Source organism: Accipiter gentilis, chromosome 6 (genome assembly GCF_929443795.1).
Source record: "Accipiter gentilis chromosome 6, bAccGen1.1, whole genome shotgun sequence".
Lineage (NCBI taxonomy): Eukaryota > Metazoa > Chordata > Aves > Accipitriformes > Accipitridae > Astur > Astur gentilis.
In genome coordinates, this window is record NC_064885.1 from 15,967,554 (window position 1) to 15,992,283 (window position 24,730).

Genomic DNA, 24,730 nt, shown 5'->3' on the forward strand with positions numbered 1-24,730 from the left:
CTGCAAAGAAAGAGGAAAGCTATATTCCACATCTATGGTGAGCAGAAAAAGCAATGGACTCAAACTGCAACAAGAAAAATTTACTTGGGCCAGAAGAACTTTTCTAAATGGTAAGCATACTGAAGCACCAGGCCAAGGAAGTTATGTTGCTTCCTAAATTAGGAGGTAAAGGGGGGGGGGAAATCGCCTCAAGAATTGTTCAGCAATAGTGATGATCCTTTGATGCAAAGGGTCAAGATGTTCTTCTGCAACCTTTCAGGGCTCTTCTATGAAGACACTGAAGTACTGAAAGCTTTGCAGCAAGACTAAAGCTAAAAAATTAATCTGATCTTTTGCAGTACAAGGTCTTGCCAAATAAAATCTTTCCATCCTTGTTACTGTTATACAACCTCTCTGAGGAATATTATTCAGATTTCTACCAAAAAAACCTATAAAAACTGCTGAAAGCCCATTAAGACAGCAGAAATCAAGGATTTATAAGTCAGAGACTGCCAGAATAAGGCACTATATTTAGTACTAACAGTTTTCTCTGTAGTACTGTGATAAAGTTCCTTCAAGAACAGTGGATCAGCCCTATGTAAATGTTCTCAAGACAAATAAAACCTGCTCAGCATCTTCCTCCCAGACTAGCATCAGTCATGAAGCTATTAGTAGCTTTTTCTTTAAAACTTACTGCTTTTTTTTTTCTCCTCTCTCCCAAGAGACAACTTCTGTTCCCCCGCTGCTAAATGCAGACCCTGGAAGAGTCCTCTTGATCTGTCTGAGGTATCATGACACAGAATTACTCACTTCATGAAGAGTTATGACAACACTTTAAATAGTTAAAATCATGATTAAGAGATTTTTGGTCCAGAATATTTGGATTGAGAACATTAAACTTGTCAGTGGTGGTGATTTTGATCCTTGTTTTCAAGCACAATGTTGAACAATGTAGTATGATATTGAGGGCACCACAAAGCAGGACACTCTCAGGAGATGCTGTATGGCATACCAAATATTTGCTTTCCGAATTAAGTCATAGAGTTGACCTTAAGGGACAACCAAAAATTAAACAGCCTTCATCAAAAGGGCACATAAAAGTTAGCCAGTGTCCTAATACTCCAACTCAATCAAACCATCAGCTTTGTATTTCACAGGGTTTTCCCATCCAGGGAAAATAAGCACCACATTAATAAATTCAAGTCATGGCTAAGAGAGTAAGAATGATAGCCATGTTCAAAAAACATGTCAGCTGAAGCATTAACCCTGGGACCTTCCAGGACAACTCTATCACAAGTGTTTTATAACCTATAGTCCTCCATAAGCGGAGTAAAAAAGGTGACTGTGCTTCCCTTCAAGCAGAGAGATGTGAGCCTGCTCAAACTCCAATTTACCCCTTATTAGTAAGGAAAGGTATACAGAAAGTGCTTGTATACTTTTCACAAAAGATATAATATACTGGAGGAAAAAAACATGACAGACTACACGATTAGAAGCTTGCCTGGTTCACTTGCTCTCCCATTACATGCCATCTGTAAATGTCATAGCCCCCCTTAGGAGTGTACTTTCTATCCTTAAGCCACCTCTATTACATTACTACTATGCATACAGCACTCCAATACAGAGTGCCTTGTCTATTAACTGAAAGAAATAAGATAAATAAGCAGCAGCAACGTTGATGAAGCAAGGACAGGGTAGCTCATGCAACTAATTGAACCAGGTTCAAATCAAGAGAGAATTTAATTCTTCCGTAAAATACTTCACCTTAATTATAACTCGTAACGAGAGACAGCTAGAGTCTAAATATATGGATGCTCTGCCTCTACAGCACCCACCAGGCTCCATAGAATAGGTAAAAATTGACAGCTTTTATATTAAGAAATGAATCCAAAATGTAGATCCACCTCACATCTTTCTGAAATCCCACTCAAGAGGTGGCTCAGACACCTCCTAAAACTTACACATCCATAGCTTTCTCTTCATGAAGTATCTTCTCATGACAAAGATCATACAAACATAAAGAAAATGTATAGAATAAAACCATTCTGTCTCCCTGAGTGAAGCAACTTAAATGTTTTCTTGCGTTATGCATATATCCATTCACTGAAGAAAACGTTAGATAATTTTACAGTTTAAGAGACAAGAATAAGTGATTTTTCAGCTAGCATCTATAAAGAAAACAAGAAACTATTTTTTTTAAATATTCCTCTAAACTTAATTCCCAAAAGATTACAGAAACTTTCATACAATTTGCTCCTTTTCAATTCTTCACGTATATGCGATATACGCAGGTTTGGTAACATACAAGTTTTACCATTTAATTTTTAATACATAAAAGAGGTGTAGTTAAACTGAAAAACTGCATATATGACACAGATTCAACAGATTATATATTCTTAGGAATAGCAATATCCAAAACACATTAAGTATCATGCTAATATTGAAGGCAATATACATTACAAAAAAATATCACAAGCTCACACAGATGCATTAGAAGATTAGAGAATATGAGACAAAGAAAGAAACCTCCTGCTATTTACATCACATTTCAAAAAAGACAGCAGACCATAAAGATTCACTTTGAGGACAGAGGGGAAGAATAGTACACTTGAAGACCAAAATGCATCTTAAAGCTCCTAACCCTGTATCCTAAGTGGTCTATCGTGTCAAAAGGTATTCTTACGTGGCTGGCTACTCCTCAGAAAATGAAACTGTAATTAGTCAACAGGATCAGCCTGTCCAAGGCTAGAGTCTTTAGTCAGAGCTCTTTGCCAAATACACAGAGACCTTTGCCTCACGGGGAGCTCCCCAAAGAAAAAAGCCAAGTTTTCTTAGAATATGAACTAGAATGCTTTCAGTAACGGAAACTTGGAAAGACCAGGTCAATCAGACTAGAAATAGGAAGGGTTTATATATGACCGTCCCTGCCTGCTGTGCCTTGTTTCCAGGCTTCCATTTAGCCCTCAATGTCCAAATTGCGGCAAACTCTGCAATTTTTTGCTAGAGCGCTGTCTGGTCCCTAGGGAAGTTTCTTACCTCTGAGGACTGTCTGCCTCTCAGTGTTACCTTAGTCTCCCTGCACGAGCTGCAGGGTCCTGGCTGCCTACTGCATCTCTCACTCCTTCCTCCTCCCCTGCCCTGCTCAGCCTCCCAAAGCTTCTCTTCCTGAGCCGAACCCGGCTGTTCCCAGACAGCAGTCACCTCCTCTGTGATGCAGGCTCTGTCTTCTCAAAGACAGGCAGCACAACTGTGAACAGGAGTACAAAACAAACAAATGCTGTCTACCTCAGAAGTGCCAAGCTACTTTTTAACAAAATCGGCTGTGAGCTTGCTAAAGCAAGTCCCTGATCATGGCTGATACTGGCCAAAAGGAAGTATTGGAGGCAGGACACCAGAGATGCACAAGCTCTGCACTACCTATGGCAACAGACATCAGACACAGAACCAGCAACAAGTAAGCCAGCTAAACCAAGTATCTATGCAGAGCAGTTACCTCCAATAGTAAAGTTTGACACTACTTTAGACATTTGACATTATTTTAGAAACTATGAACAGCTGCTTGAAAACAAACAGATAGCTAAAAACATATAGCTCTTACACCATTGAACCCACAACCTGCTCAGATTTCAACATGAAGCACGACTCCCTGCATTTTCAGGAACTTTGCTGGTGTCTCTACTCCAACTGCGACAGCCTCGATTCCTGTGAGGACACCTGCATTCTCCAGCCAATCACCTGAGTAAGTACAATGAAAAACTACTTATAACAATAGAAAAGTAACATATCAAAGTTATGCCCTCACAGAATCAATAAACCTGAATTAATAGATCCAAATGCTTGCACAGAGTTCGAGGTATAGTTGAAAAATCTAAACACTGTAAGATTAACTTCAACTCAGTCTATGCAAACATCCCTTTGGCACTTGTCCCTTCTGTTCACTCACATCTGAACTGGATCCCATTAGGTGTCCACAAGTGACCTACTGCAAGTGAGCAAGTTCAGCAGTGAAATGGCTATGGACACAACATAAAATGAGAAGGTAAACTTACCTCATTCCTACCATTGAAAGGAAAGCATACCTAAAATTTAAGGACAACTGCAGCAGTGACTGCATTATTGTTTCACATCTTCTCAAGTTTCCGACTAGTTACTACAGTTTAAACATCAACAACTGCTGATACCTGATCATTTTTCCAAGTGCACTGAAAGCCCATGTCCTCTTGGCTTACTGCACATGTGCCTCCTCTTCAAGTCAGATAAATCAAGCTGCTCTCTGAAGTTGCACCATGAGTAATGTTTAGGACAGCCCAACACTGAATTCTTCTCTCTAGAAAGAAGAACAAGAAAACTCAGAATCCTGTTGAACAAAAATGTATGTAAATAAATGCTCCCAAGATCAATCCGAAAAATCTCATTAGCACATTCTGATGTTACGTGGCACATTTAAATGCAGGAGAAAACAACCAAAATTAAGTATGCACTTTCAAAAAGAAGCTGGGAGTAGAAAAAGACCTCAACACATTTAGTACATCCTTTCTTAGCACAGGCATAAACTCTATAATCCTTTTATGGTACAATTTTAATCTAAATCAAGCAGCTCCAGTAAAAGAGCTCAGAGCTTTCCCTATTACAAAATTACATCATTCAGGATTGGATTAGACTTTAAAATAGCATACTTCAAGATAATCTATTAATGATTTTTTACACTTAATTTCATACCTAAACTCCAAGTTATTTGTTTTCCTAATTTTAAGCAAATTTTAGGAAAAGCATAAGTTATTACAGTCCTCTTACATATATACAACTCATAATACCATTATTCCTCTTGCTATCAGAAACATGCAAGCAGAGAGACAACAAATACTGAGACTTCCAATCCTGAGCTTACTGCATCTTCTTCCCACCCCACAAAAATCTAAAGGGCTGCAAGATTTAGCCCAGTTCTTCATAAACGTAATGATAATCAACATTTTGAAATTACAGAACTGGCTAATGCTAGCCTTTAATGCAAACACTAAACTAACTGGTCTTAAAAAGAAATTACCTCTACCTGCAAACATTATTTTCCTTATATCCTTAATCATCACAAACACAACAAGGCTACTACAACATTGAAGAAGAGATTCAGTAATAGCAGCACAACTATCTTGCCAGATTTAAGAGACTTTAGACAACAAAAGCTATATGGCCTTGCAAAAACATAGGCACCATCTGCCTCATGTTATGCACCACATGCAATTCAACTGGTCTCAAGACAACTCGGGAAGTTCAGCATATTCCTAACTTTCTGCTGAAGTAGGAGTGTCACTTATTCCCCTCCCATATCAAAACTGCATACTTCAATTTAACCCAAGATTAACTTTCAGGTTTATTTTAAAAAATATGTAGGAAACACAATAATGAGATCTATAATAACAATCCTTAGCAAGAAAGAAGTTGCCACCAGCACTTTTGTATAGAAGACAGCGGATGACTATCAGTGGGAGCTGTTTATTTTCTAGGGGTCCCTCCCACAGAGCAATTCACACCACACTCCTCACAACTTTTTCTGCTATTCTCTTATTCTCACACATTTAACTACTGGCATCACAAATTCTGAAAGAGTCACTTTTGATGGTAACATCAGAAAAACAATCTCAAAAGGACAGTTATGAATTGGTCATTACAATTATACACACAACTTAAGAGAATAACAGTTATACTGTTAAACGAAACAAACATGAAAAATCTTGTACTTGAGAAAAACAGTTCAATTACAGAAGCTGAATAAATTCTACTGAAGATGCCTTAAAAATGACTGGCCAAGGAGTAGCAAGAACAAGTTCTGCAAAACAAATTCCCAGCACCAATAGCTCAACACAGCACACATTTGCTGGTCTTTCACCAACAACACTGTAGTCTTGTCACCATTGTAATTTCATTTTAGCACTGTATTAGTTCTCTCCTCTAATTTGCCACAGAAACAGGAAAGGTAATTCCACATTCCAAATAAGAGAAAGCTTGTGAAGTCAAGGTTACGCTATATTCAGATGCTCTATTTAGGCAACAGAAAGGAGGATGATATAGCAATATTCTTGCACAAGAAAGTACCAAATTGCAACCACTGTTGCCCTGTAGCAGCTCTGTATTAACCATTTATTTACAGAATAATTTGCAGGTCAATCACCTTCTTGGAGGCAATACATCAATATTGGCAATGACAGACACACAACTGTAGTAAATCTGTTAATCCATTTACACCCTTCCGCTATCAGCAGCAGAAGGTAATTCTACCAGAGCACCAAACCCTCTTGCTCTGCTTTTACATTGTGTATTTAAGCAAGTGGCAATGCTCCTCATGGAGGACTCCTCCCATCTTACTCAACAGTTTGCAGAGAAAAATAAAATCCCCAGATCAGGTAAGTCAGCAGAGCTCTGCTGTATACTACCTCAAGCTGAAATAACTGGTCATCAATACCAGCATTATTCTAGTAGGAGCTGGTGCCCAAGCAGTTTTACAAGAGCACCCAGTCAGCAACTCGCTGGCACCAGTACAGCAGCCACACGGACATGTTCTGAGAGTGAGACACAGATGTTGGCATCCAAATTCCTTAGCAGTGTAGACATTTACCACTCCATAGAAGATGAACATGTATACACCTTGTTACAGATCATATCAAACACCTAGTAGAAAACCTTCTAGAAATAAGGAACATACGACATAAGTATATAATTTAATTCCTTATTAGCACACTGCTGAGAGCAATGTTTATTAAGCAGTTAATAACTCCTTCCAACAGAGGTAAGGGGGGATACTTCAATATTAAAAACAGAGCAAATATACATACATTTTAACAGGTTTATTAGACAAACTTTAGAGTTTATACATTTCTATATATTAAAAATGTAAATATTTGCCTTTGTTTACAAGAAAATTACATGGTTCTATTAAATGAATGAGATAAGGCGCCAAAAGCCAGTAATTACAATTTTTACCCCTGTTTTAAGACAGGAATGATGCATGTAAGAATGCCAAGGTTTATTTTCTTGCTTAAGAAAACAAACATTGTGAGTAGATACTACAGATAAAACAATAATACAGATTTGAGAGAATAAAAATACACAAAAAAGGAAAGACTGTATTTGATTACCTTATAGTTTTAATCACATTTCACATATACAGAAAACAACACATAAAATTGGAGGGATGTTCATAAAAAACATGAGACACTAGATGCCCCAATTTGGCAGAATGCCATTGGAATAAATTATTGAATTTCACATGAAAAAATACAGCATTCTAAGGACAGATTTTAAAACATCATTTGATAATTGCTAGCAAAGGTAGGAATTGTCAGTACCCTGGACGAGAAGGGACTTCCAGGGCTGAAGGACTTTTACCACCAGATGGGTTTAGCTCTTCCTGCACTTCCATTTACCATCACCTTTTATAGTATTCTATTGGCTTTTAACACTTGCTTTCCAGATTCAACCTGAAAAATTTTATGATCTATAAGCCAATACAGAAGACATCATGGTGTATTGCAGGTTTAAGCTCTGAAGAATGCATAAATGCACCTACCCACTTGGTAAAAACTGCTAATGTGAATAGAACAAATACAAAAACCAAACATACATAATACAGAAATCATACAAACCGGAAACATATCTGCTGATTGGATTTTTTTCCTTTTTAACTTAATCATCATGAACCCAAGGAATTCTTTCAAGGTAATATTTCTCATCCTAACAAAACACCAGCAGAATTCTGAGTATTTGGATTCAAACACTAACCCCTGCAGATGGATTTTATTTAAATAAATGAACAAACAAAACATTATTTGCTTCGAAATTCTTCTACTTGTGGTGAAAGCCGAGCTGTACTGAAATCAATAGGGCTGTTAGCATTGTTTTCAACAGAGCTAGAATTTCATTTCCTGTGCCCAACTTAAGATCTCTTAAAGATTCTGCTAACCACTATAACACAGTTTTGCACTCTCATGATCACATATATAGTTCAAAATAAAATGTTTGGTGCAAAATAAATACTTACAGGGAAGGTTACATAAACAGCATGAAAGTAGCAGCTGTGACTGATTTCTTCAGAGAGTAAACTTTGTCTGCAGCCTGGCTGCTCTGCCTGGATTAATGCTGTTCCTGTACAATACCCCAGCCTTGAAGCCTTGGGAAGTTCCTATCCCAACTCAGCAAGGTGGGAGGGTTTGTTATTTTAAATGTTGGCTGATAACAGCTTATCAGCAAGTTTTCAAAGGTTAAACTCAACACATTTGCACGGCAAAAGCGCAAACAAAGCACAAGGAAAATGTTGAATTAGTGTTCCCTCTCCTGCTGCGGCACATCCCTCCATCAAGGACCAGAACTCTCATACACCGTGACCTGTAGTGCAGGCCAGCAAAGAAAGTCAAACTAAAACTCCTGTTCAGAGAAACCATAACTGAAAATATCTTTGGAAAACAGTGAGAAAGCAACAAAAGTGCTTTCTTTCAAAGGAGGAGCTTCCTTTGCCTGCTACATTCCCACTGTCTGCCACACAGGATGGAAAAGCTAACCCAAAATCTTTAAGTTTGGCCCTTAAATGCAAGGCAATTTTATTACTATTACCAAATTTATCACTGACACCACAGCTCCATGACAACTCACTGGAAAACAAAATAAAATCTTCAATTTAGGGCCTGCTATGATTTTTTATTTCTATCCCCAGCATGCTACTGAACCATAAAGGGCTGATGCAACTTTAAACCAGAAAAAAAAACCCAGAGTTACAGACTCATTACTAATTCATCCTGGCTGAAGCTGCATACCAGCAGCTGCTGCCTCTCTCAATTAACAGCAAATATCGAACAGTATTGTCATTTAACGGTGTTTACTGCCTGCTGCCCTGTCCACTGTCACATTTTCAAAGCATTCTGGCACAATTTAAAATATCAACATTGATAAATAAAGCTTAGTTTAACCCCTTATGTATCAGCAGACTTCACAGCAGAACTGCTTTACTCTTCTTACATTCATTAGGTGTTTGGCAATAGCTGAAGCCCAAAGATGCAAGGTGCCACCAAAACAGTACTTGTAATTCAGAGGCCCACAGGGTGCTTGGCTTCCACAGAGGTCTTAGCGCAAGTGTGAAAAATTGTGGGAGTATCTCCAGAAGAGCAGCTCTCTTTATAAATGAATGCCAAAAAGATCAAACAAAAGAGGAGAATAAGGAGAGACTACACATTCAGCCTCTGTTGCTGAAGATTTTAAAACAAAAAGAAACAAAACAAATAGGGGGGAAGTCAAGATACAGCCATTCTGCAGGGAGATCAGACTGATGCTGTGATTCCTGATAACCCCATCTCTGCACAGGGAAGTCAAAAGAACCCACATCTGCAACTTGTGTTCCTACCCTCTAGTGTTCGCACAGCCATGCTGCCTTTGGGACAGACTGGTTTTAAAGCAAATGATTATACAAACAATGCAATCAGAGCAAGCAACTGGAAACAACGCACTTCTCCCACGATGCCTCCACAGGTACTTCTGTGGCCTGCTTGCTCTGTGGTGTCAAGTTTGCTGGAAGCCACTTACATACAAACGACTGTACATATTTTATATTTCATTTACATGATGTGTTCCCAGCAAATCAGCAGGCAGTAGCATCTCAGAGGCTCTCCTATGACCTTACTGCCAACTGGACCAGGGCCAATGTGTAGATACCGGTGACCTAGAGAAGAGAGGGAATGCTGAGCCAGCCGAATTAGACTGCAAGGTGCACACTGGCAATTTAGATACTACGTGAAATGATGGAGCAGCTTCTGTACAGAATTCATGACAGTAAAAAGCTAGAATAACACCATTCAAGCCGATATTGAAATTGAAAGAATCCACTTATTTCTGAAGTATTGGACCTTTGTACTATGCCTTCTGCAGAGGCAACTACATTATAAGCAAGGGAGCTCCAAGGAACAATGCTCTCAAGGACATGTCAAACATGCAAGGGAATGGCTTTGCAAATTGAGCAGGTAAAAGTAGTCTCAGGTTCTGTCCAAGGCTTTCTGAGCCTCTGCAAGAATACTCTTCTTGGCATAGGTCATTTGGCTGCAAGTCCCCTCATTTTCTCAGGTCCCCTCAATCTGTATTGTGTGCAACTCTAATATCCAGTCGGGTTTGTTAGGAGGGCTCATTCCCTCAAGGTTCCTCCACCACCTTTGTGCCGATAGCGTCTGAGGTCTTCAGATATATTAGGTGATATGACTAATACCTGCCATCTGTTCATTGCTACCTTCTCTCTCTCCTCTCCTAAAGAGTCATCATCAGTGAAGTGCTTGTTCTACTTGATCTATTTTAAGAGCGTGGGCTTTTTAGCACCCGTGCAGCACTGTTTTAAACTAAGAATGCTAAACCAAAGTAGTAAACCATGCTCTTGCAGGTAAGATTGAGTATTTGCAACATCCCTTAGGTCCTGCAAAAGTCTCTGACTAGACTCAGAAACAACCTTCTCTTCTGCAAAAGTCATCTTTGCTCCCAGCGTGCCCAAGAAACAGAACCACTGCCCAAGTTTCACTCCAGGCTTCAGGCCACAGAAGAGCATTTGAAGGTACCTGACTGCTCTCCACAGGAACCAAGCCAGTCAATACAGCTTACAGCATCAGTAGGTAATATGCTGCAGCATTGTGTTACCTGGTTTGAGGAATAAGGAGCTCCTACTCAGTTACACCACCTCAGTACAGACCACTGAAAACAGACAAAGGTACAAATAACTGAGGCCAGATCTCTGCCCATCAGACTGGGATGAAATCTTCCAACTCACAGAGAATATTAAGCATTACTTATACCAACAGCTGCTCCCCATAAGCTATGGTTAAGGAAAAGACAAACTGAATACACAAAAGAAAGATGGGCTGGAAGGGAGAGAGGCCAACGGAGGATAATTTCACTGTATTTCTTGCAGGAGCTGTGTCAAAGTGCAAAGAAAAAAAGTCATCACACTATAGGAGGCTGAAAGACTTGGGGTCGAGCAGTGAGGAGTCTCTGCCCCCAAAAATGTTTAATTCAAGTAAAGCAGCAGATTCATAGTAAGCATAGTGCTGCTGCTGCTGAACTGCACACTCCTGCTTTTATTTCTAAATGACACAAAGTGAAAACATAAGTATAAAAATAAAATAGGAGAAAAAGAACAGGGAGATTTTTATACCTGGCACTACAGATGCAGCATGCACAAGCCAGTAACCTACTCAGCTCTCTCCCTTGACTACTGCACAATGCAGCAGCACAAGGGCTAGGAACATATACAGAGCTCTGAAGTAGTCACCTCAATTTCACAGCTTTGACAGTTTGACACAGTGCTGGGGATAACATCACCAGAGAACAAGAGCTATTGCACTGCACCTTAGAAAACAGCAAGTGTTACAAATCTTTGATTAAAGGCAGCATGTTGCCTTCTAAGGAAACTGTGAAACTGTAGAAGCAGAGAATGAAGATGTATGTGGAAATACTGAAGAAAATCAATCCACAGAGCCCTGGGAGCAGAAAAGGGACCCACCTGGGACTGTTCGTCTTGCAACACCTTCCCTAAAAGGGCTGATTTTCTCTGTGCCATTTCCCTTGCAAATAAAACCCATCAAAGTAAGGACCACCCCTTCCCCATTATTTCCTTGAGTTACTCCCATCCCACTCTAAACTGTAAGGTCAGACTGGTTAAATAAATTTGTGAGGGGAGAAAAGTTGGCTAATTAGTGCTTCTTCCTGCCTAAAATGGAAGACGACCCTAAAAAAGAAATGAATGCATTCCATGACCCCTGTGAGATCTCCAACTCCATTTTTCTTCCCTTTCCTGCTCTTTACCTTCCCCAGACTGTCACCTGATCACCATTATCTGCTTCTTTCCCCTCCACCTTCAGAGAGGAGCCTATTTCCCTTCCCTATTTACAGCTTTCTCATCTCAAACTTAATTCTTATTCCTGCTTCTATGTCTACTTGCTGATATTCATGCAACTACTCCTCTCTCTTCTGCCATCTCCACCAGCATATCTAGTCTTCTTCCCTGTCTCCAATCCTAAACACAAATGCGGCTTCACTAAAAATCAACAGTTCAGTTAAATCCGGATTTCAGCTCAGCAGCATAACTGTATTTTATTAGAATTATATCATTTATTCCAAGGCAGCTATCCCCAAGTACTGAATGGACAAGCACCAAGTAAGAGCAGGAAAGCCCTTTGCTAAGCTTTCCTCATTCCCAGTATGAGAGCCTCGTATAGCTGAACACACTGGCAAGCTAGGAAATAGCAAATGACAAATGTTGCAGAGCCTATTGAAATCTGTCCAGCCTCTGGTAAACCTCCACGCAAGTGCAGGTCATCAATGAGTATAGGTTTTCTCTTTTAAAAGTATGAATAGATTTAAACACACATACACTAGTATTCTCATATTTTACACTCTCCTCAAGGTTGGAAGTGTATTTTGGAAAGTGACCATGAGTTTCAGAAGCAGCTTGTTCCAACAGGTAGTTTTCTTCTCTCCTGAGGTAGTGAAAAAAAAATGAAGAAGAAACAGAAACCCACGGCACAGCCTCAATTAACCTACAAGGACACAATTAAATGTTGCAAATACACCCACTTCAGAAGCCTCTTTTTCACTGCAACTAGCTGCTGGCAACAAACTTTCAAAGACAAGACAGCACCTTCCGGTCTTCTACATACACCATACACCTCACATAGCAAGGCATTGATAGAGCAGGACCTCAATTTTCACTGCTGGCTGCTTTCAATTTTCAGCTTCCCAAAAGCTGATGTCACATGGCATTTCTCCTTGCAAAACGGTGACCTTTGCAGGCCTCTGGAGAAAGAAGCCAAATCCAATACTAAAAAGATACAGATGACAACCAAAATCTTGTGGTGCCATGCTACTCAAATGACAGAAAACATTAAATATTGCAATCTCCTGTAACACAATCATGCAATTTCTTCTTATGAGATATTCTATCTTACCCTGAATACAAGATAGATTATATTGAGTAAGCAAAACAGTTGTCCTGTATCTTATCAAACACTGGTTGATGACCTTGTCCTCATACAGAGGCTCTAGAAGGGAGAATGCTCCAAGGAAGCAGTCCATGGACAGACTCCCAAAATGCCTCCAGGAGACTCAGCCTTAGTCATACTTTGTCACATTCAACGACAGGGACGATCTTTCCTTACTAGGACCAAGTCGACCATGGTTACTCCCCAGATCAGGACCCTCTGTCTCAGAAAAAAGCACAGACGCATAAAGTATGTTGAGCCATAGCTATGCAAAACCTTCTGCAGTGTTCCTTGGGCAACATGTAAAGTTAACAGCCACCACCAGAGCTGTATTTTACATCTTATTTCTCACTGAAGAGCCAAAAGGAAGCCTCCCTACATCTCCAGCTAACAGCAGCACCAGCAGCTCAATTCTTCCAGGACAGAATGGGCTGTAAATATTGGCTGAAAACATTTATTCCTGCTAGGGACTGGTAACTGTCTTTAACTGTTGGCAGCAGTTGGGGGCCAGAGGAGTCTCTCCTATGCCAAACAGCAGACAAAACAAACAAAAAAAATGACTGCACCTTCCATATACCACAATACCTGAACCTATGTAGCCCTGAAGGGGCCACTGTATTTGTGCTTAGGCTGAAGAAAATAGGCTGAAAGCGAAAAAATATTTTAGAACAGCTATACTCAACTACTAAAGCTACTTACAAGCAAAATGACTGAAAAGGTGCTCTGTCCTTTATGTCACAGATTCAAGGGTGAGGAAATACCACTTAAGGGTATGTGACCAAAACATCAGAGGTGAATCACAGGCCTGCAGACCTGCACAGGGACAGCAATCGTAGTCAAGTTTTTTCTATGTTTTAAAACACTGATAAAGTTCACTCCAAAAATACAATCCCAGCTTTCTAGGAATGTATTTCTGACTGAGCACAGTTAATAAAATACCCACTAGGAACAGAAAATACAGGTTAAACCATGCTCTGTGTGTGTGTGTGTGTGAAGTTCAGCCACATCAATATAGACTATCAGACATTTTTCCCCCATTTTCTTCAACCAGAAAGGGTTCAGGAGTTCGTTTAAGTTTTTCATAAGAAATTCTTCATACAAGCTGATAAATACAAGGCAATTTTTGGAAAAAAAACTATTAAAGTTCTATTGTGGGACATTTTTTCTACTCCTACCAGGTAAGCTGGGCTACAAATCCAAAGGTCAAAGCTACATGCTGACATGGGATTTGTTGACTGTCCCCAGGAAGACCAAGAAAATAGTAAAAGGAGCATCCAGAAAGAAGGCCGAAAGACAACTCAGTACCCTTTGTGAAGACTACACCAAGGTTTCCGACAGAGGAGATTTCTGGTTGGGATATAAATACAAAATAATCCTTGAGAAACCATCCTGTTCATCTGCTGAAGAACTGCTAGCCCTTATATAGGAAGATAACAAGCTGAATTTATAACCTAGTAAACTTTAAGGCTGATGAGATGGAGAGCAATAGCAGCTGGCCTTTAATATCAAGGTCTTTGCTACTGCAGCTTCAGTACATGCTCTCTTGCTCCAGGCAATCGCTTGATCTCACATGATTCCCAGAAAGACCAAATTCTACTTCAGAGATTGAATGAAGCTCAGGAAACATTTTCTCTCAAAAAACATCTTGAAAACATGAAGCAATCAGAATGATGTGACTCTTCTCCAGCCCAAGTGCACAAGATAACAAAGGTAATCACGATAAAGGCACAAAATAAGACTTTGACTGTAAATGGTTAGTGCCTAATACAGGTATGAATGTTCTAGGTTGCTCTTGTGAATACAATCATCTGAGACGACATGAAGGACAATTTTCTTTAGCACATTAGAAGAGCTTGCTGAGAAGAAAAGAACACTTAGTGCTCACTTCTGCCTCCCCTTTGCATTTGCCTTGTATCTTCTGTGTAAGAAACAAGTTGATCAAACTTCTTGCTTCCCACATGCTTCATTCAGAGGTGTTACAGAAATAGCCTTATTGCTCTGAATAGTTCAAGAGCAAATGAGCTGTACAGATAATGAATCTCAACTACAAGGGACAAGACATATTTTAATCTGAGAACCACAGAAACTAACCTTGATGCTGAAAAATGTAGATCAGGGAGAGTGAGAGAGGGGACTGTATAGATACCCAAGTGTGAGAGCAGTTTCTCATGGTCCAGACAGATCATCAGTTCAGAATGAGGAAACACAGCCAGTGGAAGTCTGTTCCCTGGGCCCTGTAATACCTCCTGCAAGCCTAAACACACTGGTACATCATCTTGTTCTGGTAAGAGCATGACACAGAAAATCCCTAAAATAAGCTAAGGGTAGGACAGAACAAGCAAATGAGTTGCTCAGGACTATTACATTCAAAACCCATTTGTCAAAAGGAATCACTGAGTGATGGAATGAGGCATGGTGGTTTCTGAAGATGGCAGATGGGTTCTCATCCCTCTTTGCATGGATCCTGACACACCAACAGTCTGCACAGGTAGGAGACAAGAGTTAGCCATGAAGGTATTGCTACTGATTACCCATGAAGCCATGCCAGGATTTAGTCATTTTTTCAAATTCATAGCTTCAAGTATCAGCCAGATTGCTGATAGGAGAATAAAGATACACCACTATCAGAAATTATTCCTGACGATAAATCCTCAAGCACAATGCTGAGTTCCTTGCAAGGAGTTGAGCAGAGTATCTTTTCCTTTAGTGAAGAGCCCTATCATTTCTTCTAACAGGTAGTCTATTGATTGTTGACTTGGACTAGAAGGCTGACAGTCAAGAAGCATAATGGTCACTGGTCATGGCTATGGAGCAAACAGGCTTCGCATATGCAGCCGCATGTGGGGCTGTTGTCTAATAGCTGGCCTTCTACATTCCATCCTTTCATTCCTTCCAGTTGTCTTGTTACACTTGCACTTCAAAAAGAAACTAGAAATTCTGCTTACTGAGTACCTTCCAGTAAGTCACTACAGGTTGTTGCAATAAGAAAGTTAAAGATACCTCTCACACAAGCCCACCTTTCAAGCTCCTGGTCCTTGAATATGCTGCTCAGAAATTTTACTTCTATTGCAGTATCATAATCAAGTATCTCAAGACATGGCAGGGGAAAAAGATAATACCTTAGGAAAAGGAGGTGAGAAAGGTACATTAAGAAGGACTTGATGTTACTCCTTCAAACATTTAAGTATCAGCTAGACAGTGAAAGGGGTTTATTACTAGAGTTTCTTAGCTTCTGTGCCTTCCCTGCTCCCAGCATCAGGGGAAGCAAAGCCATCGGATCATGGTTGGTCTCCTGTGTAGCCAGCGTAGTGCGATTCAGTGGTACTAGGTTGGAGAAAAATAACTCATAATGGCTCAAGCATCAGGCTTGATAACAGAGAAGCCACCTTTCTTGACAAACGTGCAGGTCAAAGAAAATCACATATTACTCTGACCTGCATGTCCTACTGCAAACACTCACACAGTTTGCCTTTTTTTTTTTTTTTTTTTTTTTTTTTAAAGCACCAGGAAGAGTGAAAATCATTCCCACTTACATGCTTTGGCAACATTAGCCTATTTTCTATTTTCATTCGTAACTCCTACTCACTTCTTCCATTCTAACTTCTGGTGTATTTGTGTACACTCCCCTCTCACCAGCAAGAGTGAGAGCTGACACTTCCCTCACCCTTTTTTCCCCTCCTGTTGAAACCTTATTTCCACTGCTCTAATAGTTCTTGACTTAACTGGGACAAGGAAAATTATTCTGGGTTTCTCTGTCCTAGCAGTTAGACTATTCTTTATTAACCATCCAGAGTACTGAAAAAATCATACTGAAGCCCCAGGCAACCATTCTAACACTCCCTTAAATTCATGGTTTAATAAAATTGCCCATTTTTACTGGACATGTCTATAGCCATTTATATATGTACTTTCTTTTTGCATAAAACTCCTTCAGTGTTAATAAAATTCAGGAAATTCTCTTCACTGCTACACACAGCAAAGTTCATTTAATAGCATTCATTCCAAGAGGTCCCAATAAGCTATATTTCTTAGGCAAAGACAGGTAGCCTGGGAGGAACAGAAAGACACTGTCTGAGCAGCCAGGGATCAGGTTAGGAAAGCTAAAGCCCTGATAGAATTAAATCTGGTCAGGGATGTCAAGGGCAACAAGAAAAGCTTCTATAGGTATGTCAGTGGTAAAAGGAAGACTAGAGAAAACGTGGGCCCTCTCTGGAAGGAAATCTGAGACCTGATTACCCAGGACATGGAGAAGGCTGAGGTACTCGATGACTTTTTTGTCTCAGTCTTCACCTGCAAGTGCTCCAGCCACACTGCCCAACTCGCAGAAGGCAAAGGCAGGGACCAGGAGAATGAAGAACCGCTCACTGTAGGAGAAGATCAGGTTCGAGACGACCTAAGGACCCTGAAGGTGCACAAGTCCATGGGACATGATGAGATGCATCCGCGGGTCCTGAGGAACTGGCAGATGAAGTGGTTAAGCCACTACCAATCATATCTGAGAAGTCATAGCAGTCCAGGGAAGCTCCCACTGACTGGAAAAGGGGAAACATAACCCCCATTTTAAAAAGGGAAAAAAGGAAGACCTGGGGAACTACAGGCCAGTCAGTCTCACCTCTGCGCCCATCAAGATCATGGAGCAGATCCTCCTGGAAACTATGCTAGGGCACATGGAAAATAAGGAGGTGATTGGCGACATCCAACACAGCTTCACTAAGGGCAAATCATGCCTCACAAATTTGGTGGCCTTCTAAGACGGGGTTATGGCATTGGTGGATAAGGGAGGAGCAACTGACTCACCTACCTGGACTTGTACAAAGCATTTGACACTGTCCCACACAACACCCTTGTCCCTAAATTGGAGAGACATGGATTTGACAGATGGACCACTCACTGGATAAGGAATTGGCTGGATGGTCACACTCAGAGTTGCGGTCAACAGCTCCATGTCCAAGTGGAGACCAGTGACAAGTGGCGTTCCTCGGGGGTTGGTATTGGGACTGGCACTGTTTAACATCTTTGTCAGAGACATGGACAGTGGGATTGAGTGTACCCTCAGCAAGTTTGCCGACAACACTAATCTGTGCGGTGCAGTCAACATGCTGGAGGGAAAGGATGCCATCCAGAAGGACCTTGACAGGCTTGAGGTGGGCCTGCGTGAACCTCATGAAGTTCAATAAGGCCAAGTGCAAGGTTCTGCACATGGGTCAGGGCAATCCCAAGCACAAATACAGGCTGGGTGATGAGTGGATTGAGAGCAGCCCTGAGGAGAAGGACTAGAGGGTGTTGGTTGATGAGAAGCTCAACATGACCTGACAATATGCATTTGCAGCCCAGAAAGCCAACCGTATCCTGGGCTGCATCAAAAGAAACATAGCCAGCAGGCTGAGGGAGGTGATTCTCGCCCTCTACTCCGCTCTCATGAGACCCCACCTGGAGTACTGCGTTCAGCTCTGGGGCCCTCAACCTAAGAAGGACATGGACCTGTTGGACCAAGTCCAGAGGAGGGCCACAAAGATGATCAGAGGGCTGGAGCACGTCTCCTGTGAAGACAGGCTGAGAGAGTTGGGGTTGTTCAGCCTGGAGAAGAGAAGGCTCCGGGGAGACCTTATAGCAGCCTTCCAGTACCTAAAGGGAGCCTACAAGAAAGCCAGAGAGGGACTATTTACAAGGGCATGTAGTGATAGGACAAGGGGTAATGGCTTTAAACTGAAAGAAGGCAGCTTTAGATTACATGTAAGGAAGAAGTTCTTCACTGTGAGGGTGATGAGGCACTGGAACAGGTTGCCCACAGTAGCTGTGGATGCCCCCTCCCTGGAAGTGTTCAAGGCCAGGTTGGATGGGGCTTTGAGCAACCTGATCTAGTGGAAGGTGTCCCTGCCCATGACAGGGGGGGTTGGAACTAGATGATCTTTAAGGTTCCTTCCAACCCAAACCATTCCATGATTCCTTGATTCTAAGATGGTTTTTTCCTCATCTTTTTAAGCAATATGGAGAAGCATTTATAATACTTAAGAACAGAATTCTTAGTAAATATTACACACTAATAAAACGTAAAATTGTGCCTATTAGTTTAGGCATGCAGCTGAAAGACCTGACTTTCAAAAGCTGGCTACACTGCTGTTCCCTGGGCCTGTTTTAATCTAGGCTAGCACATCCAGCTCCCCAGCAATGGAGGGGAAGAATTTTTAAGTAGGCAGGGTATGCTCTTGTCAAACTCTGACCTTAACTTTGTATGATCCAATGCCCAATATCAATACCATTGCACCAACATTAATTTTTTTTTTAAGGGATGCAAAGTGTTTCTGTACAACTCCATTTTTCACAGCAATCTAATTAAGAATTTTGTTTGACTCATCTACAGCAGTAGCAGTTTTCAAACTACAATATATGTACCTCTGAAGATACGCATTTTTCTTAGAGTAAGCCAAAATGAAAACCTGCAGTGGCATACATCCTAACTCCATTACAAAGCCTTGCCATTTCTGGTGCAGAAACAACAAAGTGAAGTGTTCTTTTTATATACTGTGAGAAAGCAAACCCCTTGCATTTTTCAGATGGCACTTCCCATAACCTGTCAATCATTTTAAATGCAAGAGACCGCATGCTAGATAAATGTATCATAACTTTCTAGAAGAAAAGTACATCCAGAAAAGCCTTTCCTTTGAGTCACATTACCTAAGTTTTGAAACTCTTCTATCAGGCAAAATCAGGGCTGGTTTCAATTTCCTGGAGTCTATACCTGAAACAACCAACCATGATTCATGTTCACCACTAAGTTATGCTGTACAGGTTCTCAGTGTACAATACTCCTCCATCCACAAGCAAGGAATTAAGCACCAGCTCATTCTGCTGTCTCTACTTTGCCCATGCTGACACCGAAAACAGAGAGCGCTGGCTGAAGACTAATATCAGTACAGGGCAGAGCAAATAAAGATACCAGTATAATCACTTTTTAGATAAGTCAGCCAGTGCAAGCACATCTGTTTAGAAAACATACAGCAGAGAAACAGGAATGTACCAAAGCATAAGTAGGAGTTCTGTTAGACCTGAAATTATACTGACTAAGAATACAATATCCTCTGCTACTGCTGCAACATTCTGTCAAGCAAACATCAAGCTTTCCCCTTCTCAACTGCCATCTCAGGAGAAAACACAACCAATTTAAAAGCACACAGCTCAGTTCTTCAAATACAACTGAAAAATACAAGGTAGCAGCATACACGCTATCAGTTTTTGGGTGGTAAACCACGCATACTCAGTTTTTACTTCTTAAGTTACAGCTACAATGGACAATGCAAATGTACAATCCATTTGATGCTATCTGCATGTCTCCCGACTCCCCACCATCAGGACAGGAACAGAATAACACTTCTAGGTACTGCCAGCAGCAGGCTTCAGTTTGCATGCAGACCTATGTCATGAACTAATGAAATAGTCCCCACCACCGTGAGTTGTCATACTCACCATCTCCTCTACAAGACCCCTTTGAGAGAACAAATTCACAGCCCTTACTGCAACAAAGTCCAGGTCAGCACAACTTAAACAGAGGACTGGCAACTGAAGCTCTATCCAGCCTCCCTTGCCATTAACAAATACACAGTAAAACACATCGGTACATCCATTGGATCAGCAAGTGGGTTTGGGTTTTGCGTGGGGGTTTTTGGCTTCTTTTTTTGGGGGGGGAGGGGGGGAGGGTGGTAACCTCAGCAGTATTGTGTCTAGTAGTGTTTACAGGAGACATCATTTCTCTCCACTTTCACAAAGAATTATGATCCTCACACAAAATGGTACGCAACTCTATTTGCAAAGGTATATACACAGTGTTAAAATTTGAAACCCTCCAGTTTATTGCAAGCCTTTTTTTGACCCATGTATGTATATCACAGGGGTATGCCCAAGACCCCAGTGTTCCTGATTTCAAATAGCCCTGTTCAGATTCGGCACAGCTGACCTTCTGGCAGTACAAGCATATTCTAGGTGAAGTGCAGTACAAAGCTCGCCATAAGGTGTATGGTACTCACTCAGAGCCACTACCTCAAAACCTCTGTGATAGAGAGCTTCAAAGATAGGAACAAAAACCTGAAACCAAGTAACGTGTTGGTAGATGAAATAGCAGCCGAGATTGCCTGCACTTGCCTTCACAGGCTGTGAATTTAATTGGAGCATACTGGAGTGCATTAATAACAATTTTAGAAAGACCAATATCGACTTATTTTTACAAAGCCTTTCTCTGCCCTCATCTTCACTGACTACACATGTCAGAGAAAGGTCAAAATAGCTTAATTTTCTTCTGAAAATTTTCTTCTGAACAAAAAGGCATGAAGAACAGCCAGTAAATTCAGCTTATTTCATTTTCACTGTGGCTTAAGGAAGAACAGAAGGAATTTATTATCATCAAATTGACTCCAGCGTAACCTGGCTGCTTTTATCAAGGTTGCGTAAATTAAAAAGGTAAAACCAGAGCTCCACTTTGTTTGATATTAAAAAGATACATCTACTCAAAGACAGTGTTTAGATTTCAAGGAAACAAATTGTGGTAACAGACATCAGAACACAAGAGTTGAGCACCTTTCCAAACACAGCTCTTTCAAAGTAACAGATAATGCAACACTCATGCACTAGAGAATGGAGACCAAGTCAAGTGTTAAATGAACTAAGTAAAAGTTTACCATGGACCTTATCAGTAATACTAAACTTCTCCTTGACTTGGGAGCACTGAGCAAATGGTATTCTAATAGAAATGTAATTCTGTTTCAAGATAGCAAGTGCAATGTGCTTGAGAAACAATATCTTCTTATGTGATAAGGCAACATTTAGACAAGTAATGCTACCTGGCAAATTTACAATTAATTGAATGCTCTACTTCTTTCACAGTAATCAGTATCTAATCATTACACTTGATCATAATGTAATCAAACTTTTTTTTTTAATACACCCACACAATATTTAAATGTAGGAAAAAATACCATAAAAATATAATTGTTTTACTCAGGAAGCTGGAAAAAACACCACAGAAATCTGAAGCGATACCTCCTTTTCTCCTCCAATTAAGGTTTTTACCATTTATTCCCTTAAATAAATGATAGCTTAACACGCTCTGCTTAGCAAAAATTATTTTCTTAATAGCAGGTCTTAATAAAAGAAAAGCATGCAGTGGCTTTCAGATTTTCTTAATAGCAGGTCTTAATAAAAGAAAAGCATGCAGTGGCTTTCAGTCTGGACACTTATTCTCTAACTAAACTGGGCTGCAGACTCCTCCTGGCACAGTAAGGACCCAGATCAGGAATTCCTGAAGTTTTGCTCATGGAAAGTTAATTATAGTGCAGTGGCTGTGTAAAACAGCTCTAAGACAAGCAAGCCATAGGCTGATGTTGACAGTACAGCCTCCTTTGCCATTAAGCGAATCTTATCAGTCCCCAGTGGTAATATTTCACATCCAGTTGAAGCAAAACAAATGATTCCCAACACAGCAAATGAAACATCAAAAAAAGCCTACATGCATGTAGCAACCAAGCTGTCAGATCCACCGCTGTACCATTGACAACAGCTATAAATTTAATGTGGGGATGAATCTGATGGGTCATCTTCTAGGAAACTCGGTGTGTCTCAGGCTGCTTACACGACTTGTACCACAACTGAGTTGCATCTATTGTGCTTTCAGTTTATAACATGAAACCCTCAAGATCTCCAAAAAAAAGAAATAACCCCATGATTAGCTGGACCTCTTTAAGCACCTCTATAGATGGCTGGAAGAGCTTCCCTTGGCAGAAGGGGATAAGGAATGCCCTGAAGACAGTATCAGTAAAAGCAAAGGAGTATCTAAAAGTTTATGCAGTTCTCCACAGCTCTCATCTCGCCTGCACAGCTCCCCCAAAATGGTCTCAGCCATCCAGCACTGGAAACATTCTCCCAGAGAAAGTAAGAATGGCAACTGATTCTGACTAGGCAGCATCATCCAGTTTGTGAGTCTTTGCCCAAGGTTTAAACTATCCAAATTTAGTCAAGATTCAGCTTAAATTGGTGACAAATTTTTCTCCCAATGAGAGAAGAGTTTAATCCAGAAACACTGAGGCATTTTCGAATCCCATAACGCCACAAGTGATGATGTATCAGGGACAGACAGGCAAGGAAGATAAGTTTACAGGGACCCCCTACACATATGCAAGGTCTTACACTTAGGATAGAAGCCTGCTACAGTCTAATCCACATGAAAAATGGACACAAATCCAGAGCCTCGGCAAAACCCGGTGGTTATCGAATATCTGAATGCGTGCACACTGGAAGCCAGTCTTACAGTACCTGGGTGGGCCAGTGGATAACATGCCCTATTCCCTCCATAGCAGAGCTTCCCAGTGAGCACAAACACTTTAAGTGCTCCATCCCCCATGTAACCTGTAATCTGCTTCAAGGAGACAGCAACATATCATCGTTACTCAGCCACCCTCCGGCTGCAGCAACTGCCAGAGAAGCACAGCTCACAGACCTCCAGTCCTAAAGCCCTATCTGCAGCAGCTAGCTGTCCTTAAATGCAGTCAAGCAGGAATGAACTGCTGACACCTCCCGCTCTAGTAACAGTTCTGAACACAATGTGCTCTGATGCTCCCATGGGAGGCCAGAGATGCACTTCCTCCGGTGCCCTGTCCTGCAGGAGGGATGCAATGAGAGCAGGCACCAGATCCAGCCTGCAGGCCATCTGGCAAACCACGATGCTGCCTCTGATCAAGAGGAGGCTCTCAGCCAAGAATCAGTACCAACTGTTTTACTGGAAACATCTCCAAATATTTTCCAGCCACTGTTGAAAATATATCCTCTAACAAGGCTGGAACAGCGGGGTGTCTCTACAGCTGCACACCGTGAGAAGGCCCTGTGCTGACAAAATCTGCTTGGGTTGTGATAGCAGCTAAGAAATTAGTAAGTCAATAATAAGCAAGAAATAGGAGCAAGTACTCAGAGCAGACAGTTATCAGGAATACCAGCACTGCCTCATATTTACTTAAAGACTCATACAGAGGTAGATCCATCCATTTAGGCTAACTGACCAGTATGTGAACAGGTAATAGAAGAGCTTGTGAAATCACTGGCAGCTCAGCTCTTCCTGACCTCAAAGAACAAAGAAGCCTTATAGCAGCAAAATACCCTCTTTTCACTCTCCCTCTTTCTTTACCCTGTTGCACAATCTTTCTCCCCACATTAAAGTTGCACTTCGTACAAAATGTCAAAGTAGAAGGAAAAGAAGAGAGCAAAAGGAAGATGTATTTCTATTCATCCACATCAACAGAAAAGTACAGACTACACCAGAATAAATATTTCCAAGTGAGATTCCCTAACTTTCCAGATTTTGGGGGCAAAAGGGTTCCTAGGTAACACCTTTACCTTCAAAACATCCTTCATCCACACATGAACAGCATGTAGTTTAAACTACAGACTTCTGCAATCACTCAAACATCACAAGAACTTTTTAATATTGGAGATTAATATACAGATAGTTATTTGTGTAGAATTCACAGACTGCACTTAAAATATCCTTCCCCCAAAAAAACAGCTGAAGATCATTATACAGATACATAACCATTTGCAGCCTCTTTACATATAAGGAACACATAATGTAGAAGAAGATACTACAGCACTCCAAGATCTACCAGCATTTTTTGAATGTTTATAGACTGCAAATACAGTACAGAAAAAAAATTGTTATTTTTTCCATCTACATGGAAAACACTCAACTTATGGCTCTTGCAACACATCCTACTTTTCCG

General features: G+C 40.8%; 1 protein-coding gene across 3 annotated transcripts in view; it reads right to left on the reverse strand.

Annotated features, from left to right (window-relative positions):
* Positions 1-24,730, reverse strand: part of MAP3K13 (mitogen-activated protein kinase kinase kinase 13) — an 84,169-nt gene that overhangs the window by 48,712 nt on the left and 10,727 nt on the right. For all 3 annotated transcript variants that reach the window (XM_049802660.1, XM_049802659.1, XM_049802661.1), the window contains exon 3: positions 4,161-4,306. The gene's annotated coding sequence lies outside the window, so the exon portion shown is untranslated. The remainder of the gene's footprint in view (positions 1-4,160; positions 4,307-24,730) is intronic.